At 46.0% G+C, this 19,911-nt stretch overlaps 1 protein-coding gene across 3 annotated transcripts in view; it reads right to left on the bottom strand.

Moving 5' to 3' along the window:
• NOL4L (nucleolar protein 4 like) overlaps positions 1-19,911 on the bottom strand; it is a 123,451-nt gene that overhangs the window by 38,667 nt on the left and 64,873 nt on the right. The gene's annotated exons all lie outside the window — the stretch shown is intronic.

Here is a 19,911-nt window from a genome sequence, read left to right as displayed (position 1 = left end):
CAGGAATGGGGGAGCTCCTCTCGTGAGGAAATGGCCAAAAAACAAAACAAAACCTAACAACGATTCCACCTCCAGTTTCCCCTGCTCGCATCGGAAGAGACAAGGCAATTTCTACTGACTTGACGCTACAACTCATTCACAGTGGAACCAGCAAAGAAAGAGAAAACGAGACAGCCACCGCGATTGTTAGCAATTTTGAAACAGACTGCCTTTAACCCTCCAACTTTTTTTCTGTAAAAAGCCTTTTTCTTTCTTCCACTGAAAGCTTTGCATTGTGAACAACCCGAGATAAACAAGGCTCCCTCTACAGGTGCGAGTTGGAAGTACAACACCACAGATTCAGAGCGAAGTATATTCACCCATTAGAAAAATGAAAAGATGACAACACATCAAATTAATGGCACACAGACTTTTTCGGCACATGCTGAAGATTTTACTGTCAATATACAACTCACACTTTCTTTTTACAAGAGGCTCTAAGCATGTTATTCATTAGCACCTTTTGTCCCTGAAATCAAATGTGTTTTCAAACCAATTTACTCTTCCCAGTTTTCCCTGTGAGGTCTTTACTTTGCATCCTCTGGGGTGGGGGACAGTTTGGAGGCTTCATTATCTAAAAGTCGACACATGTTGCCTAATAATGACTTTTAGAATTAGTGTCCACAACTCCTCAGTTCATCCAGGGAGATGTGGACGTTTCCAACACGGGAACTGTCCTTCCTCACGCTGAAAGGAGATAATTCTGGCCTAGGATTTCCCATCTCTTCCCACCACATTTCTAGAGACCTTTGACTTCTCCTGGCCGGAGTCACTATTTCACAGCGGTACTGGACATCTGGGCTTGAAATATAAAGCCAAATCCAACTGAAGTTCAAAGGTGGAATTGAACCCAGATAACCCACTTCTTTTCTGACTAATAAAAGAGATAGTACCGCCCAAGAGGTCAGAGCAGTGATTTTCTCTAAGCATGAAATGTGAACTCATTTACCATCCCTGAGATAAAACACTCCCAGCCCCGCTCCACCCACAGAAAGCAGTTGGGAGCCCTGGAGAACCTGGCTGTTGAGCAGCACCGGGAATTAGGCAAGTTTTATGTGTGCTGAAGCCTGCAGAAATCTCCTGCAGGAGCTGCCACTCCTTGAGTAACCTTGTGTAGGTTGCTTTCAGTGTCTTTTTGCCTGTGGACAACTCCCTTGATCCTTAAAGTGGCCACAGCACAGGTCCTAACAAGGAATGGCATAACCTAGTTTTTTTTACCACAAATTCTCCCAATGATGTGTCCCTGTCTGGTGGGAGATCATGGCAGAGAAAGCAGCGCCCATCTGCTTAAGGGGGCAGTTCTACCTTCATGTCCCTTCCAGGCTCTGCAAACCGTGGGTGCTTTTGTAAGTGAACAATTGGCCGGGCATTTGCTCAGTGGTGTTTCTTAAGCAGCAACCCCTCCAGGCAGCTTCCTGTATGAAATGAGACTCCTTCACATGTGGGGACCTAGCCATGGGAACCAGGGAGTTATTATTAGGAATAACAGGATCTTAGTGTGACCAGAGCAGATGCTGTTCAAGCATTTCAAAGCATTTAAAAACCCATTTATCCCTACAAATTACTTATTAATGATAGAAGGGAACATGTACCTGCACAATGGAGAGATCTGGTAGACATGCCCCTAACCAAGTGATCAAATGCAGCAAAGTGGGGCCACCTGACACAATGTGCTCACTTCCTGAAGGGATGCAACAAGAGGACCCGGCATCACCTATGTCGTGTTCTCCCCCCAAATGCTTAACCTGGCTCTGGTCATAACCTGGCTCTGTCCTGAACTCTTCAAAAGAGCCACTGTCATTAATTTGACTGTTGTAAATCATGAGACTATAGAGAAATAACTAAATGCAAAGTTTGAATCTTGGTTGGATCCTGGGTGAAGAGGCAGGGGATGGGGTAGTGGGGTGGAGGGGAGACAGGGGTTAAGGGTGGAGACAAGTGTGGGCCCTGAGCTGATTGGTCAGGGAAGGCCCCTCCCAAGAGTAAATCAACCTGTGCCCTGACCCTGGAATGGCACAAGTTAACAGCTGGCTGAAGAGGGGTGGGCTGAGGGTGGGGGGCACAGTGCCAGGCAGAGGGAACAGTTGGTGAAAGGCCCTCAGGTAGGAAGAGGCATGGCATATTTGACGAATAGAAAGGTGACCAATGTGGCTAGAGCTCAATGGGCCATGGGGAGAGAGAGGAGATGAGGATGACAGGGCATGTAGGGCTAAGCATGCAGAGCCTTGTACACCAATGTGAGGTGTGTGGATTTTATTTTAAGAGTGAGGAAATAATGCAGTCTGAATTACGTTTTTAGATGACAGGAGATGAGATTATAAGAACGCAACAGTGGCAACAGGGAGGGAGACCAGTAAGGAGGTCCAGCCAAGAGTCTAGAAACAGTCTAGCCAAATGGGACTGGTTCAAATTCTGGCTCTGACACTAGAAAAGTGACCTTGGTGGTAAACCTCTCTAAGCCTCAGTTTCCTCATCTACAAAGTGGAAAATAAGATAGTGTGTTTAATGGAGTATTTGACACCAAAATGTCCCCTTTGAAATTAGAAACTGTGGTAGCCAGCCTCCAAGAGGACCCGCGATGATCCTCATCTGGCGTCACACTCTAGTCCCTTGTCATCATGAACAGCACTGTGGAAGCAATGGAATATTGTGGAAATGAAGGTGTATGACTTCTGACATTCGTTCATAAAATACAGCTTGACATTTTCCCCGGAGGGAGTACTTGGTAAATGGTCGTTTTTATCATCATCACCAGGATTCTAAATTTTCACAGTGATGGTCATATCCCTCTCCACAAATGTTGTACCAGTTTCCTCAGCCACCAGCAATAGCTGGTAGTTTTCATTTCACTACACACTTGTCAGCACTTAGTATGAGCTGTCTCTTTTATCTTTGCCAATCTGAAAGGTGAAAAATGGCATCTCTTATTTTCTTTTGTCCCTCTTCATTTGGGAATGTGAGCATATACGTATTTATGTGTATCATATGTTTATTGGTCACTTGTATTTCTTATTTTTTAGAACAACCCGTTCATATTCTTTGTCCATTTCTCTATTTAGCTTGGTGGGGAATTTTATTGCTTGTTTGTTTTTTGTAAGAAGTCTTTGGAAATGAAGGAAATTAATCTTTTCTCACATATTTTACAAATTATGGCTTCCTTTTGTTGTCTTTTTATTTTGTTTATGATGGGATTTTTTTTTTGCCATATGGAAATTTTATATCATTCCATTAATTTTTTTACCTCTGGGACTTTAGGGTTTTATTTAGGTCAAAACAAAAGTTTTTTTCCACTCTAAGATTATAAAAAAAATTCACTCACATTTTCTTCTAGAACATTTATAGCTTCATTACAATTAAATCTTTATTCCATCTGTAATTTATCTCCATGTAAGTAGTAAGGTGAAGACCTAGTCTTTTTTGTTTGGGTTTTTTTTAATGGCTATCCAAGTTGTCCTAGTACCATCTTTTAAATACCTCATGTTTATCCACTGATTGGAAATGCCATCTAATTTGTACACTAAGTTCCCATTATTTTTGGAATTGTATATTCTATTGATCTGTCTATTCCTATCCCAATATTACAGTTCTAGATATATTTTAATATCCGGTAGGGCGAGCACACAGCTCTACCGCCAGGAACTGCCCCTGCCCGCAGCATAATAAAGACAATGAAACCCATGCCACAGCGAAGAGGTGCCCTACGCGTAGCACAGTTACGGAGAAAGGAGAGATGTTTCTGTCTGAGGAGCTGGGGAAGGAGAAGGGTCCCTGGAAGAGGAGACATCTACTCTGAACCAAAGAAAGCAGGAGGAATGTGACAGGTGGCAGGGCAGCCCAGCAGGAAGAGGACAGAGGCACCAAGGGCTTCCCAGTTGCCTAAATTCAAAATATTATAGTTGATCTGCGGGTTGGGTCATAGCTCAGCTTATCCATTTGTTATTCACATTCGCCAACGTTTGTACAGGTGGCTACAACCTCATAGTCAATTTGATACCTTTGCTGAAATCTAGGAGACGCTGTCCAATACTGTTTCTTCATTCCTTCTCTATTTTGATAATTTTCCATGATGAATATAACTAAAGAGCCTGACTTGTTGAAATATACTTACCTAACAGCCACAACAAAGGTCAAAATTACAGTTTCATCAATCTTTTCAGAAATGTGTTGCTTTAAAATGTTATCGATTAATCTCTGTTCATGTCACACTCCTACTCCAAAACCTTCAATGGCTCCTCGTTGCTGGCAGAATCAAATTATAGCTCTCTGGTTTCGAGGCCTTCCATAGCCCTGCTGGCTGTATATCTTTCTGTTCCAAACTGTGAACTCTGGTTCAGACAGACTCACCATCTTCTGCACCGCCCCCCCCCACCATCGCCCATGTGTGACCCCTTCCATGCCCTCATCATGCATGCTTTCAGGCACATGTTCTTTTGTTCTTTCCACAAATACATACAGACCTGCTATCACACACTAGGTACCATAAGTATGGGTGACACAGCAATGGACAATACAGACAGATCTGCCCACTTGGAGCCGGCAGGTCAGCAGAAAAGAGAGATGAAACAAATGACCACAGAGTTTCTGGTCATAGAATGTATGTTCAGTTTGTACTTGACATCTACTCTGCTAGAAAGGAAGTACCCAGCATTTGAGAAGAACATAGTGGATCCTGGAGGGATCCACTGAGGAGGTGACATTTAACTTTGGCATTGAAGGATGTATGGGCATCCACTAGGTGGAAAGATGCTTTCGGTAGTCGGCAAAGACACCCTCCACCCCTGGCAAATCTAGGCCCCCTGAACTCAGAGTGCCAATCTCACAGACCACCCAGCTGGCTCTGGTGGCAGGTCTCTGTTAGTCTTCTGTCACCTAATATACTTGAGGTACTTCCCGTTTCCTGCGTTATACCTCATCTTCCCCAAAAGGAAGTGAGCTCACAGGGGCTGGGACAGGCTCTCAGATGACACTCCCAGCAACATCCTGCACATAGTAGGGACTCATCACTGCACCACTCAGGACCCCGTCCTGCCCACTGCCCAGCACAGCCCTGAGGTCTGTGACAGAGCTCTGAATTAAGCACGCTGTCCTCAACATTGGCCACACTTTGTAATTGCCACAGAGTGTGCACCTACGTGTTCTCTCTTCCTTCCTAGCACATTCGGAGAGGCTCAGCCAAAAAAGCCAAGGCTGGCCACAACCCAGCACTTCCACTCCTAGGTGTGCACACAACAAAAATGAGTACCCATGGTCCATAAAGAACACATCAAGAATGGTCATAGCAGCACTATTCACAGTAGCCCCAAGTGTCCATCAACAGAGAATGGATAATTGTGGCACATCTACACTGTGGAACAGTCCTCGGCAATAGAAAGGCACCAACACTACTACATGGTGACTCTCACAAACTTATGTGTGTAAGCAGAAGAGCCCATGCTGTATGATTCTCTTTATATCGACTTTGAGAACAGGCAAAACTAATCTATGCTATTAGAGGTCAGGATAGGGGTCACCTTGGCTGGAGGGTAGTGAACTGGAAGGAGCGCAAAGGGTTTTTAGGGTACTGATAATGTTCTGTGTGGGGTTTTTTTTTAGATTTTATTTTATTTTACTTATTTTTTAATTAAAATTTATTGGGGTGAAAATGTTCTGTTTCTTGCTCTGAGAACTGGATTCAGTTTGTAAAAATTTACTGAGCTGTCCACTTAACTATACGTGTTTTTTTCTGTATACATGTCATACTTCAATAAAAGTTTGAAGAAAAGGGAAAAAAGTCGAGGCCAGTTACAAAGGCTGAGCAGCTTAGAAATTGGTGTATTCAATTATTGCGACCCACTCTAGACTGGGAATCTGCAGTGGGTGGTAGTACGTTACCTTATTTAATCAGCCAAATAACAAGGTTGATAGTAACTGCCATTTTAAACATGAAGAGTAGGAGCTCATTGAGGGAGATTAAAGGACTCATCCAGTCACCCAATGGTGAGGAAACAGGTGCTCAGAGACCAGGGGACATGCCCACAGTCAAGCCCTAGAAACTAGTGGCCGGGCTGGGTTTCAACCAGGGTGTGTTGGTCTCCATGGCGTGTGGTGGGCCCTGCTAAGGTGGGACCACTGAGTGGGACAACGTGGAGCTGTGCCTTACCAACCTCCAGCGGAGCAGAAGTAGGAAGCCATCAGCGTGAGTTCGCACCCATGGTGCAGCCAGAGGTTCCCATGGGGCTGAGAACTGGAAGTGGGCTGGGGCTGCTCTGCTCAAGCCATTCAGCCTCTGGCGGGACCCCAAGGCTTCTCCATGCAACGCCTGAGGGAGACGGTTCTCCGAAGGACCCTGGGCCAAAACTCTAGCTGGCTGCTCAGCAAGTGATGAGGTGACAGGTGAGGGCCCCCCTGTAGGCTGTAAGATGCTAACTTACCCTGCTTCAAGGACGACACACTGGGAAATGGGAGCTGGCTACCAAGAGAAAGGGGTAGGCAGCACCTCCCATTTCAGCCCGAAATCCCACAATGACAGAGCCCGCAGGTGGGCTATGTGTGGGTAACGGCCAAGGGTTCTGGCGCCAGGGCTACTGCACAAAGACCTTTCTAGAGTCATGTGTTTGGTGGTCAGCATCTAGGGTAGGGGGCAGAGCAGAGGAGCACGTGACTGGGGATGTGCTTTGTTTGCATTCAGGCCTTTCCTCAGTGTGACCTCAGGCAGGTGACTTAACCTCTCCAAGCCTTGGTTTTCTCATCTCTAAAATGGGGGAACAACAACAGGGCTTTGTTTCTGAAGGCTGCCATGAGGCTTAAATGCAGTGATGCCTGCAGGGGGCTGAACTGGTGCCCGGCGCAGAGCAGCTGCCCAAACCTTCGTTATGCCTGATGATGGTGGTGTGAAAAATAAGTAATTAATATTCAGGCATCAGTTAACAAACATTTATTGAGCCCCAACTATGTACTGGGGCCCGACCCAGATGCAGGGACTGTGGTGGTAGGATAAGCAGACCCGGGCCTGCCGCCATGAGGCTGATGGTGCTGGTGTGTGTGGCTGGGCCTTGGCCTGTCCCTACCCTCACAAGCACACACCCCCTTTTTCTTCTCCTTCCCCTTCTCTTGGGAAATAACAGTATTAATTTTAGAGGGAATAGGACTCTTCTTCTCACTAACTCTATGGCTTTGGACAAGTTAGTTAAGTTCTCTGACACGGAGCCTCAGTTTCCCCCAGTTCTCTGTGAGGGACCTGTCATACAGAAGGCCTTCAACAACTGTTCCTGCTCTTCTCTTTGCCTTCCTCTCCTCTCTTCTTTCTTCTGGCTTCCCCTCTCTTTCCTTCCCTTACTATTCTTTTCCCCTGCCCAAACCTTGGTATCGTAACACCCAAAAGCATTGTCAAGCTCAGCTGATAGCACCCAGGCCACGGCAGATGCTATGAACTAACTTACCCAATACCTAAACTCAACATTTTCTCCCTTTCCTTTCTCAACGACAGAGGGTGGGGAAATGCAATTCTTTCTTTCTCAGCCTCCCTTGCAGCTGGAGTGGCCATGTGACCTAGTTCTGGCCAATGAAATGTCAACAAAAGTCTATTGGCAACTTTCTGGGAAAGCTTTTGCTTTGCTGGACTAAGATTACACCACCCCTTCCCATCTTCCTCTCACTTGAATGTGGACAAGATGGTTGGAGAAAGCACCCTGCCCAAAATATCCCACTTGCTCTAGATGAAAGACACATTCTGAAAAACAACAACAAAAATCCAACAGGACTTCACCAGGAGACACCAAGGTCCCTCCGGGTCTCAGGCTGGGCTCAGAGTTGGAGGGGGGCGGGGCACGAGGTCAGCGACCATCTGGATGTTTGGAGACACCCCTTCCTGGCTCAGTCTGGGAGAGACAGAGAGACGCTCCCTTTCCTGTTGGATCTCTCTTATCCTTAGAGACAGAGCAGGGTGTCAACTACCCAAGGTGAGTCGCAGGGGCGTCTACAGTGAGAGATCTGAGAAGACTGTGCTATTGCCTCCCATTTATGGAGGCCCAGGTAGCAGCTCCTGACCTTGCTCCCGGCTTTTCCCTTGACACAGATAAAGTATCCCCAGGCCAGCCCTGCATGCAGGATTCTGCTCATGGCACCAGGCAGCTCTCCTGCACCAGTAAATTATGGGCACTGTGCGTATCCCCCCCCTGCCCCCCCATAATGAATTTGAAAGGCCACATCAGCATCCTTGCATGTAGGGGGGGTGGATGTCCGCAGCCTGAAAGGGGACTGAGCCTTTAGGAGCTGATGGGGACAATGAGCTGTTTAGATTTGGAGTATCTACTAACTCTATCAGGCAACTGGCTTTTGAGACAGGATGTAGGTTGTTTTCTGCTGCTTTCCCACACAGCTTCAGGGAAACAGGAGGAAAGAAGAGACGCAGACCTCTCTGAACCCAGGCTGCCCTGGCGAAACAGCCATAATGCTCATTTTCTTGGAGTGTTTGGAAGCTGCAGCAAGTTTCCAGAAAGCACCCGAGGACTCTCAATAATATAAATTGATCACTAAAACAGTGCTCCATAACAAAGATGTTTGACAATGGGTTTTATGTCTCCAGTGTCTTCTCACAATAGAGGTTTCCAAGAAAACGTTCCCTCTCAAGTTAAGAAATGCCCTATCTTGCTTGACACCATCTTTAGGAGGATAGGAGTGCTGGCCTGTAAATGTTTATTGCCCCCCGATTCCAACACTGAGATCGTGATGCCCCTGGATCACAGTGCACCCCTGTTTCTTGCATGAACAGAAAAGCCTACAGTAGGGCCAGCCTGGTGGCTCAGGCGGTTGGAGCTCCGTGCTCCTAACTCCAAAGGCTGCCGGTTCGATTCCCACATGGGCCAGTGGGCTCTCAACCACAAGGTCGCCAGTTCAACTCCTCGAGTCCCACAAGGGATGGTGGGCAGCGCCCTCTGCAACTAAGATTGAACAGGCACCTTGAGCTGAGCTGCCTCCCGGATGGCTCAGTTGGTTGGAGCGTGTCCTCTCAACCACAAGTTCGACTCCCACAAGGGATGGTGGGCCCTGCAACTAGCAATGGCAACTGGACCTGGAGCTGAGCTGCACCCTCCACAACAACTAAGATTGAAAAGACAACAACTTGACTTGGAAAAACATCCTGGAAGTACACCCTGTTCCCTAATAAAAGTCCTGTTCCCCTTCCCCAATAAAATCTTGAAGAAAAAAAAAAGAAAGAAAAGCCTGCAGTAGAAGTGTCTTAGCTTAGTGTTTACGTGGTCAGATCAGTGGTGCCTCTGTCGTATTTTTCCCCCACCAAAAAGAGGATGCAAAAATTTTTAGGCATTGAACAATTTTTTTCCAAATAACTATTTTTTCAAGCCAGGAAAACTTTCAAAAAAGAAGGACAACAAAGGGGAAACCATTCCTACTAAATATCAAAACATATTAGTCTTAATACTTAAAACAGTGTGGAGCTGGTACCTGAATAGACAAAAACACCAATATACTCAACAGAAATAGATTCTGTTTCAGACGGAAATTTAGTAAATTATAAAGGTGGCATCTCAAATCAGTGGGAAGAAAATAGATTCTTTAATAAACGATGCTGACACAAGAGGGTAAAGCAGGATCTGTATCTCAGAATACACCAGGATAAGCTCCAAATGGATCAAAGATTGACTATGAAAACATATATTTTGTGCTCTGTCAGCTGAGAGGGTCTAAAAGAAAGGACTGCCCAGTAGCAATAAGCACACCTAGCACCCAGATCTTGGTTTTTAATATGACTCCAATTTAAGGAATCAGATCTCCTTGGAGATACAGCTGATTCCAAGATTGGGGCAAGGAATACATAAGATGAGCCTGGAGCATCTTGTAGTGCCAGAAAGTAAAGAAACACTAAAACAAAATGAAATGAAATCCTACAAAAAAAACGAACATCGATGGGGTATTGTCAAAATAGCACAGGATCCAAGTGAAAGAACTCCCAATGGCCAAAGCGGAAACACTTTCAGCAAAAAAATGAATAAAGCAGTACTGAATTATAACCCCAAATAAAAAGCCATATAAATAAATGATTGAATAAATTTATAAATGAGGAAGGAAAGACAAATCTCTAAATAATGTACGTGGCTACCTCTCCCTCAAAGAGAGAAAGCATAAACCCCACTCCTTAGGAGTGGGCTACCTACAGTGACTTCCTTCCAAAGTGTACATTATGGGGGGTGGGGGCGGGAGAGTAACTTGATCGTGATGAAACGTGACAAACATTATCTCAGTCAGGTATGGCCAAGGCCAACACCAACAGTTATGAATCATGTTGACAGTATGTACCCTTGACATGAGGTGGTACAAACAGCACTCTGTCTGTGGCCTTCCTCCTAATAACCCATGACCCCAGTTTTATATATTGATAATAACATCAGACAAATCCCAAAATTCTACAAAATATCTGACCAGTACTCTTCAAAACTGTCAAGGTCATCAAAAACAAGGAAAGACTGGGAAATGGTCACAGCCAAGAGGAGCCTAAGGAGACATGACAACTAAATTGCCCAAGTTTAGTTGGAACCCAGATAGAATTGCTGAACAGGAAACTGACATTAGGTGAAAACTAAGAAAATCTAAATAACCTATGGACTTTAGTTAACAATAATGTATCAATATTGGTTCATTATTTGTAACACATGTATCATACTGATGTAAGATGCTAACGGGGAAAACTGCAGGGTGGGTGCATAATGTGGGAATTCTGTACTATCCTCTCAATTTTTCTGTAAACCTAAAACTGTTCTAAAAAGTCTATTAAGGGCCGGCCCGGTGGCTCAGGCAGTTAGAGCTCCATGCTCCTAACTCCGAAGGCTGCTGGTTCGATTCCTACATGGGCCAGTGGGTTCTCAACCACAAGGTTGCCGGTTCAACTCCTCAAGTCCTGCAAGGGATGGTGGGCTCCGCCCCCTGCACCTCAGATTGAACACTGGCACCTTGAGCTGAGCTGCGGCTGAGCTCCCGGATGGCTCAGTTGGTTGGAGCCCGTCCTCTCAACCACAAGGTTGCCGGTTCCACTCCCACAAGGGATGGTGGGCAGCGCCCCCTGCAACTGACAACAGCAACTAGACTTGGAGTTGAGCTGTGCCCTCCACAACTAAGACTGAAAGGACAACTTGAAGCTGAACGGCACCCTCCACAACTAAGATTTAAAGGACAACAACCTGACTTGGAAAAAAGGCCTGGAAGTACACACTGTTCCCCAATAAAGTCCTGTTCCCCTTCCCCAATAAAATCTTGAAAAAGAAAAAAGTCTATTAAGAAAATGAGGGCAGCCGGATGGCTCTCAGTTGGTTAGAGTGCGAGCCCTGAACAACAGGGCTGCCGGTTCAATTCCCACATGGGCCAGTGAACTGCACCCTCCACAACTAGATTGAAGACAATGAGCTGCCATTGAGCTTCCAGAGGACAGGTGGATGGCTCAGGTGCTTAGAGCACAAGCTCTCAATAACAAGGTTGCTGGTTCAATTCCCACATGGGATGGTGGGCTGTACCCCCTGCAACTAAAGTTGAAAACGGCGACTGGACTTGGAGCTGAGCTGTGCCCTCCACAACTAGATTAAAGGACAACTACTCAGACCTGATGGACCCTGGAGAAACACACTGTCCCCCAATATTCCCCAATAAAATTTATATATATATAAAAAAAAAGAAAATGAAAACATGAAAGTCCTAAAAGAAAGCATGCAGGTAAAGTGGAGATAGTCTTTTTAAGATTCAAATACAGAAGCCATTAAAGAAAAAAAATTGATAAATTTGAGTATATAAAAATAAAAATGACAAAACACACATACCATAAAGCAGGATCAAAAGATAGATTGCTAAGGTTGGGAGTGGGGGTGTGGGGAGAGGCAATGGCCAACTCCAGGAATCCAAAGAAAGGAAATGTAATCACAGTATGCTAATTGGCTCAGGTATGAATAATATATACACAGTCACAATAATATAAATAATGATAGTGATTTATCTACATAGAGAGGTATAGATATACTGAAGGCTGGAGGAAGGAGAAATAATACGCATGTTTATGAGAAGGTATAAGAGGGTAAATACTGACCTACTATAGCAAGAAATTAAACAACAATAAACAAAACTGAAAAATCAAGAACTAGCAGTATGAGCATGTTATTTAGAAACAGGAGGAAAAATACCAGAAGAGACAGCTGAAAGATAAGAAAAAGAGGCTGTCTCTGGAGAGTAGAAATTGAAGAGGGGAGTTGGGTCAGAGTCTTATGTTTTTCTATATGATTTTAAAAATATGTATTCTATTGACAAAAATAAATACAAATAAACAAAAAAGATAAAGGGACACCTGGGAAGCTGTTTCTGAGGGCAAGCCACCCTGGGGTTATGGGGGAGGGTCTGAGGGGTACAGGGCAGAACCTGAGAGCAGCTACCATATCTGCACATCTTCTCACAGTAGAAATGCTCCAAGGATCATTCTTTGCCTGGAGAAATCCAAACAGCAGCCTTGGTCAAGGTCAGTGTTTCCGTTGCCTTTTGTTTTTCTTGCCGCAGCACAAACCTTCCACAGTGCCAGCGATTTACTAAGCTAGGAAAAGGTTTGGGCAATAGCTTCTCAGATCTTAAATGGGGCCAGTGACATTTCAGGCCTTTCTTGGGCTCTCATGAAGGCAAGCTGGGCCCCTGCGATTCAGCTACTTAACAAGTAGCAGGTGGGCTGATCCCAGAGGCCTGCTGAGGGTGTCTGAAAAGAGGGAGGTGAGAGATGGAGCCAGAGAAGGCAGCCAGCAGAGAAGCAGGAAGGCCAGAAGTTGGGAAGAAGGGGAGGAGGCTGTGAACTGGGAGAGTGGCCCCGTAAGGAGAGGACAGGAGGGACTCGGCAGCTAAGGCAGCAGACCCCACATTCTCACAAATTCCACAGGGTCCATCCCAGGCACGTTTCTAGAGAGCAAACACAGATGCTCAAAGTTGGAAGACACTGGTCTAGAGAAGTGACTACAGGAAGACAGTAGCAAAAACTGCAAATGATGAAGAAACTGAAGATGGGTCAGATGCCGAGGGCTGCGAAAGAAAGATGCGGCCTCACAGGGTGACGACAGCGGTGCTCTTTGTGTTCAACAGGACCAACCAACCTCCTCAGCCTCCTCCCGGCGCAGAACTCCAAGGTTAAGAGGCTCTGAAATCTTCCTGGGAGACTGTACCTTTCACAACATAAAATATCTCTCTGTGCCTTACTTAATGCTTTTTTCTTTGCCTTAAAATTGTACTTATTTGACATTAATAGCACGGCCCTCTCTTTTATTTTCATCTTCTTTTTTTGTCATTAAAAAAATAATGTCTTTCATAAACACCAAATAGATTTTGCCATTAAAAAAAACCCCATCTGAGTGTTTTTGACTCTTTGTAGTGAAATTTAACCCATTTATATTTATTGTGATTTATTGGTATTTGGTCTTGTTCCTGTTAGCTGACTTATATAGCTCTCTTTTGGTTGTTTCTTCTTTTATTTCCCCCATTTAATTACTCTTGCTGGGCTGATAAAGCTTTCTTTATTTCTTTTGTTTTTTTTAGTGGTGTAGAAGTTCTACATTCTATTTCTATTCCATGGAGATTACTCATTAATTGTAAAGAAACACATTAGAACCTCTAATCCTTAAGAGACCATCAAAGGTTTATACACACTGAGCCAGAGCAGGGAACATGCAAAGTTTCCATTGTGCTATTTCTCCCCTGAGCTCACACCTCGCCTGGACTACAGGGTGGCCTGAGGAAGGGGAAGGAGGAAACCATCATTACTATCAAGCTCTGAAATCCAGGTGTCAGAGTTAGCACTCTGATAAGGTGGCTCTCCATAGGTAAGAGTCCTATGAGTCAGGCATTGTTTACGTTCGTGACAGGCTCTCACCGTAAAACCCATTTGCTGTGTTTCTTCTTTGGGTCTGCCCATTTTCTTGGGGTCCTTCTGAGCAGAAGGGCGGCTAAGAGTATTCATGAGAAAAGAAAGCCACAAAGAGGGGTAAGGACTCAGAGGGAGAAGGAACAGAACCTTGCTTTAATCCCTCCCTGCCCCACAACCTGGTCCAAAAGATACTGAGGAAAAAAAGTCAATGTCGTTAGCCAAAAAATGGAAACAACCCAAATGTCTGTCAATGGACAAATGGATAAACACAATGTAGTCTATTGTACAATGGAATATTATTCAGCCATGAAAAGGAATGCAGTTCTGTCACATGCTACATCACAGATGAATCTTGGAAACATTAAGTGAAATAAGTCAGACAGAGAAGGACAAATATTATATGATTCCACTTATATGAGGTACCTAGATACCAGGGGCTGGGAAAGCGGGGAATGGTATTATTGCTTAATGGTTGCAGTTTCTGTTTGGGGTGATGAAAAACTTTTGGAAACAGATGGTGGCAATGGTTGTGCAACATTGTGAATGTACTTAATGCCACTGAATTGTATATTTAAAATGGTTAAAATGTCTAATTTGATGTTACATATATTTTACTACAAATGAAAATAAAGTGAATGTGTAGAGCTTTTCAGAGCAGGCTTGTTTCCTTCTCCACGTAGGGAGATGGGAGCCTGAGTTCCTGCCCTCAACCGTGCTCATTTCCTGTCCAAATCCTTGCCTACCTCCCCAAGGCTAACCGAGGAAAGGGCTGCCTCATGGCCTCACTTCCAAGAAAGGCCCATGAGCTATCTCCTCCTCCTCCTCTTTCTTCTTCCTCCTCCTCTTTTCTTCCTCTCCTTCCCCAAATTTCCCCTGGCCTTTCCTCAGCCCAGGTCCTCCTAGAGCTGTTACATCTCAGCTTCCCTCACTTGGGCCCTCTTTGCTTTCTCGAATCTCATTTAAAAATCAGTGTGTATCCCCTGAACCACGTGGCAGGTTCCCGGCCCCTTCTTGTTTCTGTTTTCTGCCCTGGGTTATAATTCATGACTGCTTGTCCCTTCTACCAAGAAACGCCCCTTGAGAGCAACCACACTTCGTCCTCTTTCTGGCCCTGGTCTCTTGTACAAGGTCATTCCCTGTGTCTATTAAACAAAAGTTGCATAATAATATTACTGTCAATAGCAGCAGAGATCATTGAAACTTTCTCCATGTTTGTAATGTGCCTGGCACTGTGCTCAGCACTGAGCTTGCTTTGTGTCTTTTTAACTCTTGCAATTATTCCATCAGGTAGGTGTATTATTATTACTCTCAAGTAACTGTTGACAAAAAAGAAGCAGACAGGGGAAGCAATTTGCCCGAAGTCACACAGCTGGTGGTAGTGGAATTGGTCATGTCAGCCTGACTCCAGGGTCTTGGACTTAGGTGGGTGGGCTGGCATCCTGGCTGGGAACAGCGCTGCTCCACACTGGGCTGCAGAAAAGTCGGAGGGCCAATATTTTGGAGACTCTGGGGCCCATGGACAGGGTCTACTGACCCTGCAGGCCCTACCTGTGTGTCAGGGGGAAGGGAAGTCCTGCCCCTCCTCCCCCACCCTCCAGGACCTAAGGAAACACTGGTCTAGGAGCACAGGCAAAGGAGAGGGAGGCAGAGGTTAATGGAAGCAAGTAAGAGCCTCCATCACACGGGCTTAAACAATGGAGCCTCGCACCACTTCACACGCTGCTGGGAGAACCATTAAAACCATTAGTGGGACATTAGCACTGCTCCAAGAACTGGAGAGAGGGGAGGCGGAGGGAGGTGCTGACAGCCCTCCTGCCCCAGGATGGAGTTGTTGGTGGGGGCAGGGGGGTGGGTGGGAACCAAAAGAGCCGAGCCAGAAAGTCGCTGAGCCTCCCAGGGTCTCAGCCTCCGCCTCTATAACATGAAAGTATGTGTCAGGAAAGGAACACAGATGATTTGTCTCTCTCCTTCAGGATCTGGATCTGATTTCCACCATGGGGTCTTGGTTCAAACCCTGGATCTCAGGAACCATCAGGAGATCAGGATAACGTCACCCATAATGTGGGTATCAAATTACACATGTGCCGCTGCAGATAACAGGGCCTTCACAGAGTAGGGGCAAGCTCCCCAACCCAACCCCAGTCCCCTGCCAAACACTTCTGCCAGTATTTCCTCAGGCATCCCATATTTAAGGCAGTACCAGTTCCCAGGCCAAACAAAGCAGCTCTGCCAGCATCTCCGCCAAGGACGGTTTCCCTCCACTAGCGCCGTGGGTGATACCACAGGCGGCACACCCGCTCCAGGTCCTAAAGAGCACACATCCTCATCCAGCACACGTGCAGAGAAGCAGGGCTTGGGGCCCCGGCAGGTGCACAGGTTCCGGGTGGAAGAGATCGGGGCGTCAGTTCACATTAGTGGTCCCTGTGACCTTGAGCAAACACTGACTCTTTTTGAGCCTCAGCTATGGCATCTATCAAATGAGGATAACAATGTGACCCTGCAGAGTTGTGAGGACAGGGGGTAAAGTGTATAAGGAGCTGGACACAGAACAGGTGCCCCCAAAATGACCCACCTGCCTGAAACAGCACCCACCCTGCGTGCTCCCTGTCCTTCCTCTGTCCCTCCTCTCAGCTCTTCCTACAGACCCCAGTGTTGATTTCAGTTTTCCTTGTCTCTTTCACTGAACTATGAGAGCTCGAAGAGCAGAGACTTGGCTCTGTTCACCACTGTCTCCTTGGCACCTGGCTCAGGTGCACAATGAAAGGATGGAAGGATGGATGGATGGATGGATGGATGGATGGATGAATGGATGGATGGATGGATGGCTGGATATAGGCGAAGGAATAAGTGAATGACAGGAAAATCATATAACCAGCTTATTTGGTAGGTGGAAACATCAAGGCTCCATGGCAAAGAGACTCCAAATTATATGGAAAATAGCATGAGGAAAACAAAGGTATTCAACGGTCTGCAAAGGTGGACACCAAAATATTCAGCGATCTGAGTGGTGGAATGATGGTGATTTTTATCACCGTGCTTTTGCTTTTTGGCTACTGATTTTTCTACTGAGGGCATATGCTACTGGTGTAATTAAATTTTTAAAAGTATGAAAGAAAACTAAGAGACAAAAAACAAAACCAGTGGCCGCATGAGAAAGAGACCCAGCACTCTTCTTGCTGCATCCTACACTCAGCCCTGAAAGGGGTTTTGAAAAATAAGCAGCTAGGTTGGCACTGACTGGCAGCCTCTGGTCCTTAAGCGAGGGGCTGCCCCCCTCCCTGGGACCTCATCTTATGAGAGCATGCTCCACGTCAGTCCTTCCTACCCTGCCCCTACAAGAAAATGTATTCATCATCTGAATGGGATTTCAGTTTTATATCTTTATGAGAGTTTTCCCAAGAAGAAAAAAAGATTTTATCAGGCTATGTGTATTTTCAGCTCAGTGTGGCCACTACCATGCGAGTTCCTGGGATCTGTGTCTTAGCATGGAGGTCCTGGGAGGGTGAAGTCTGAACCCCAAATGTCTTACACATTGAGGACACCATAAATATTTGCCACATTGAATAAGACATCAAGAAGAATCTTTTTTCTTTGTGTTAATATTGCTATTGAATTTTCATATTACCTAATACTCTCATGGAGAAGGACCCATCTCCCAGCATATTAACCTGACATGACTGGACAACAAGCAACGTGATTCTGTCCATTTCACAAGTAAACCCCGTCACCTGTTCATTATCTGCTCAAAGCAAAGTGAGGGGAAACATTTTACTTGCCATACTGTTTGTCTCTGGGATATCTATTGCTGGGGGAAAAAATGAACTATTAGGATTTTTCTCACCCACATTTTTTTTTTTCAGCTCCAAGTCAAGTAGTTGTTTCAATTTAGTTGTGGAGGGTGTGGCTCACAGTGGCCCATGTGGGGACTGAACCGGCAAACTTGTTGTTAAGAGCACTGCACTCTAACCAACTGAGCTAACCGGCCACCTCTCACCCAGAGTTTTTAAATGTAAAACTTTGTTCAGCATTAATAAAATATCATTAATCCTGGTTCCTGGTGACTGTAGATTAGGTCTATTTTCCATGTAGCCTGTGTGAGTGATTTGCAAACACTACAGGTGTCCTCTACATCCCGTGGTCAGAGTGATGAGCAAGGAATGAACCCACTTTTGGAGGCTGGTCATGGGACGTGGGGTTGGACAGCAGCAGAGCCAGGCCCATGGCTGCCTTTGGATAGGGGGCCAACCGCCCACCCCAAAGGGAGCCCTGCTCTGACTCTGCTACAGGAAAGAAGCTACTAATTTAAGTCTACGTATTTTTAGTTCCAACTCAAGCTGAAGAATGAAAGACTTCTGGGTCCTTGGCCCTTCCTTGCTGCTGCAGATAAATAATCTGGTGAGATATGTGATTTTCTGTTTCGCCACGTGCCCAGCTGTAATAGGAGTAACGGTGCTGCCTGCGAGGCTGAGGCCTTGAGAACTCATTGCTGTGTGTGGAGTGCTGGAGACTGACAGATGAAAGGCCCTGGGCACAGGGTAGGATGCTGCTTCTCCTGCCACGTGTGCAAGGAGCATCTGCATCTTTGATCTCCTGCAGCACACAGGAGAAAGTCGGCTGCTTTCAGAGGGCCCCCATCTGGGAAACTACCAGTGACAGCAAGGGAGACACAGTCAACTCCACTGTAAGCAGAGGCCACCCCAGTGTCAGCCCCAGCTGGACTCTCAGAGCACCCTCAGGACAAAAGCCTTCCCACAATCCTCCCTTCCGTTGGGAGTAGCCTGAACTTCACTGGGGCAATTTATCCATCTCGCTTCATGAACTTCATTTTATTCACAGATTATCAATCAAGGGCCTAACACTGTCCTTTCCCCTTTGTCTTCAGCAGTAGAACTCTGCACAGGTTCTGCACCAGCCACACCAGCATCTCAAATTCCCACAGGCACTATCTTCCCTTGAGCCACAGGGCCCTTGCACAAGCTGTTCCCTCAGCCTGGAGTTCTGTTCCCTTCAGACCTTGATCTCAGCTCAAGCATCCCTTTTTGAGGCAAACCTTCCCTACCCTCTGCCTCCATTCATCCCACCCTCATCTAAGGACTCACAGCACCACGTGTCCCACTGCATGGCACTTGTCACAGCTGTATTGTAATGGCTAATTAATCTTTCCCTCAATTGTTTGTGGCTACTTGCTAGGAGCTGGGCATTTGTGTGTGATTTTTTTTGTCAGTGTCTGTCTCCCCCTAGACCCTGAGAAGAACCAGGAATGGTGCTGTCACTGCTCGGCCCCAGCTCACAGAGTAGGGCTCCATAAATACTTGCTGAATGGTCGAATCCTGCTAATGCATCTAGCCAACAGTCTTAATCTCCCCCAGACAGTAAGAATTTGTATAACCAAATGAAATGTAACAGGATCCACTAATGAGGGCTCACACGTGGGCTACACTGACCACTACTGGTTCTGGTGGTGGTCTGGGCCCTGCGCCATTTTGTAGGAAATAAAGAGCCATGGGGCTTTACTCCCGGCTGTCCAAGTGGCTCTGTGCTTCACGCCTCATGGTGGCAGGATAAAAATGGTGATAAGAATGCGTGAGAAGCCGGTGCCTGTGACAGTGTGGATGGTTATAGTAAAAGAAAGGCCACGGGTCCTCTCCAGCGGTAGTCAGAGGAATTCTCATGCTGAATCTGCCCCATGGTGTGTATGACTTAATCTCTATCACCAACCTTACTGCTGACATTCCTACACAGAAACAACTTGGCCACGCTGAGAACGAAACTCCAACACCATTTTCCCCATTGACATTATCTCTGATTATGTGAAGTTTCTTAGGGACACAACCATCACAGAACAGATACTCTCAGGTGAGATGCGGGAGACAAAGAGACGAAAACAGCTCTACTACTCAGAGCAGCGTTTATTTCACTCAGCCTTTAGGGCTGCGCATGGTGGGTATGCCATTCCCCCTCCGTAGGGGAGTGCCAACTCGGTATGTTCAAGCCAACCAGCT

Source organism: Rhinolophus sinicus, linkage group LG13 (assembly GCF_036562045.2).
Source record: "Rhinolophus sinicus isolate RSC01 linkage group LG13, ASM3656204v1, whole genome shotgun sequence".
NCBI classification, from domain to species: domain Eukaryota; kingdom Metazoa; phylum Chordata; class Mammalia; order Chiroptera; family Rhinolophidae; genus Rhinolophus; species Rhinolophus sinicus.
The sequence above is the reverse complement of the archived record's forward strand: the minus strand, read 5'-3'. Positions and strand labels throughout refer to the sequence as shown.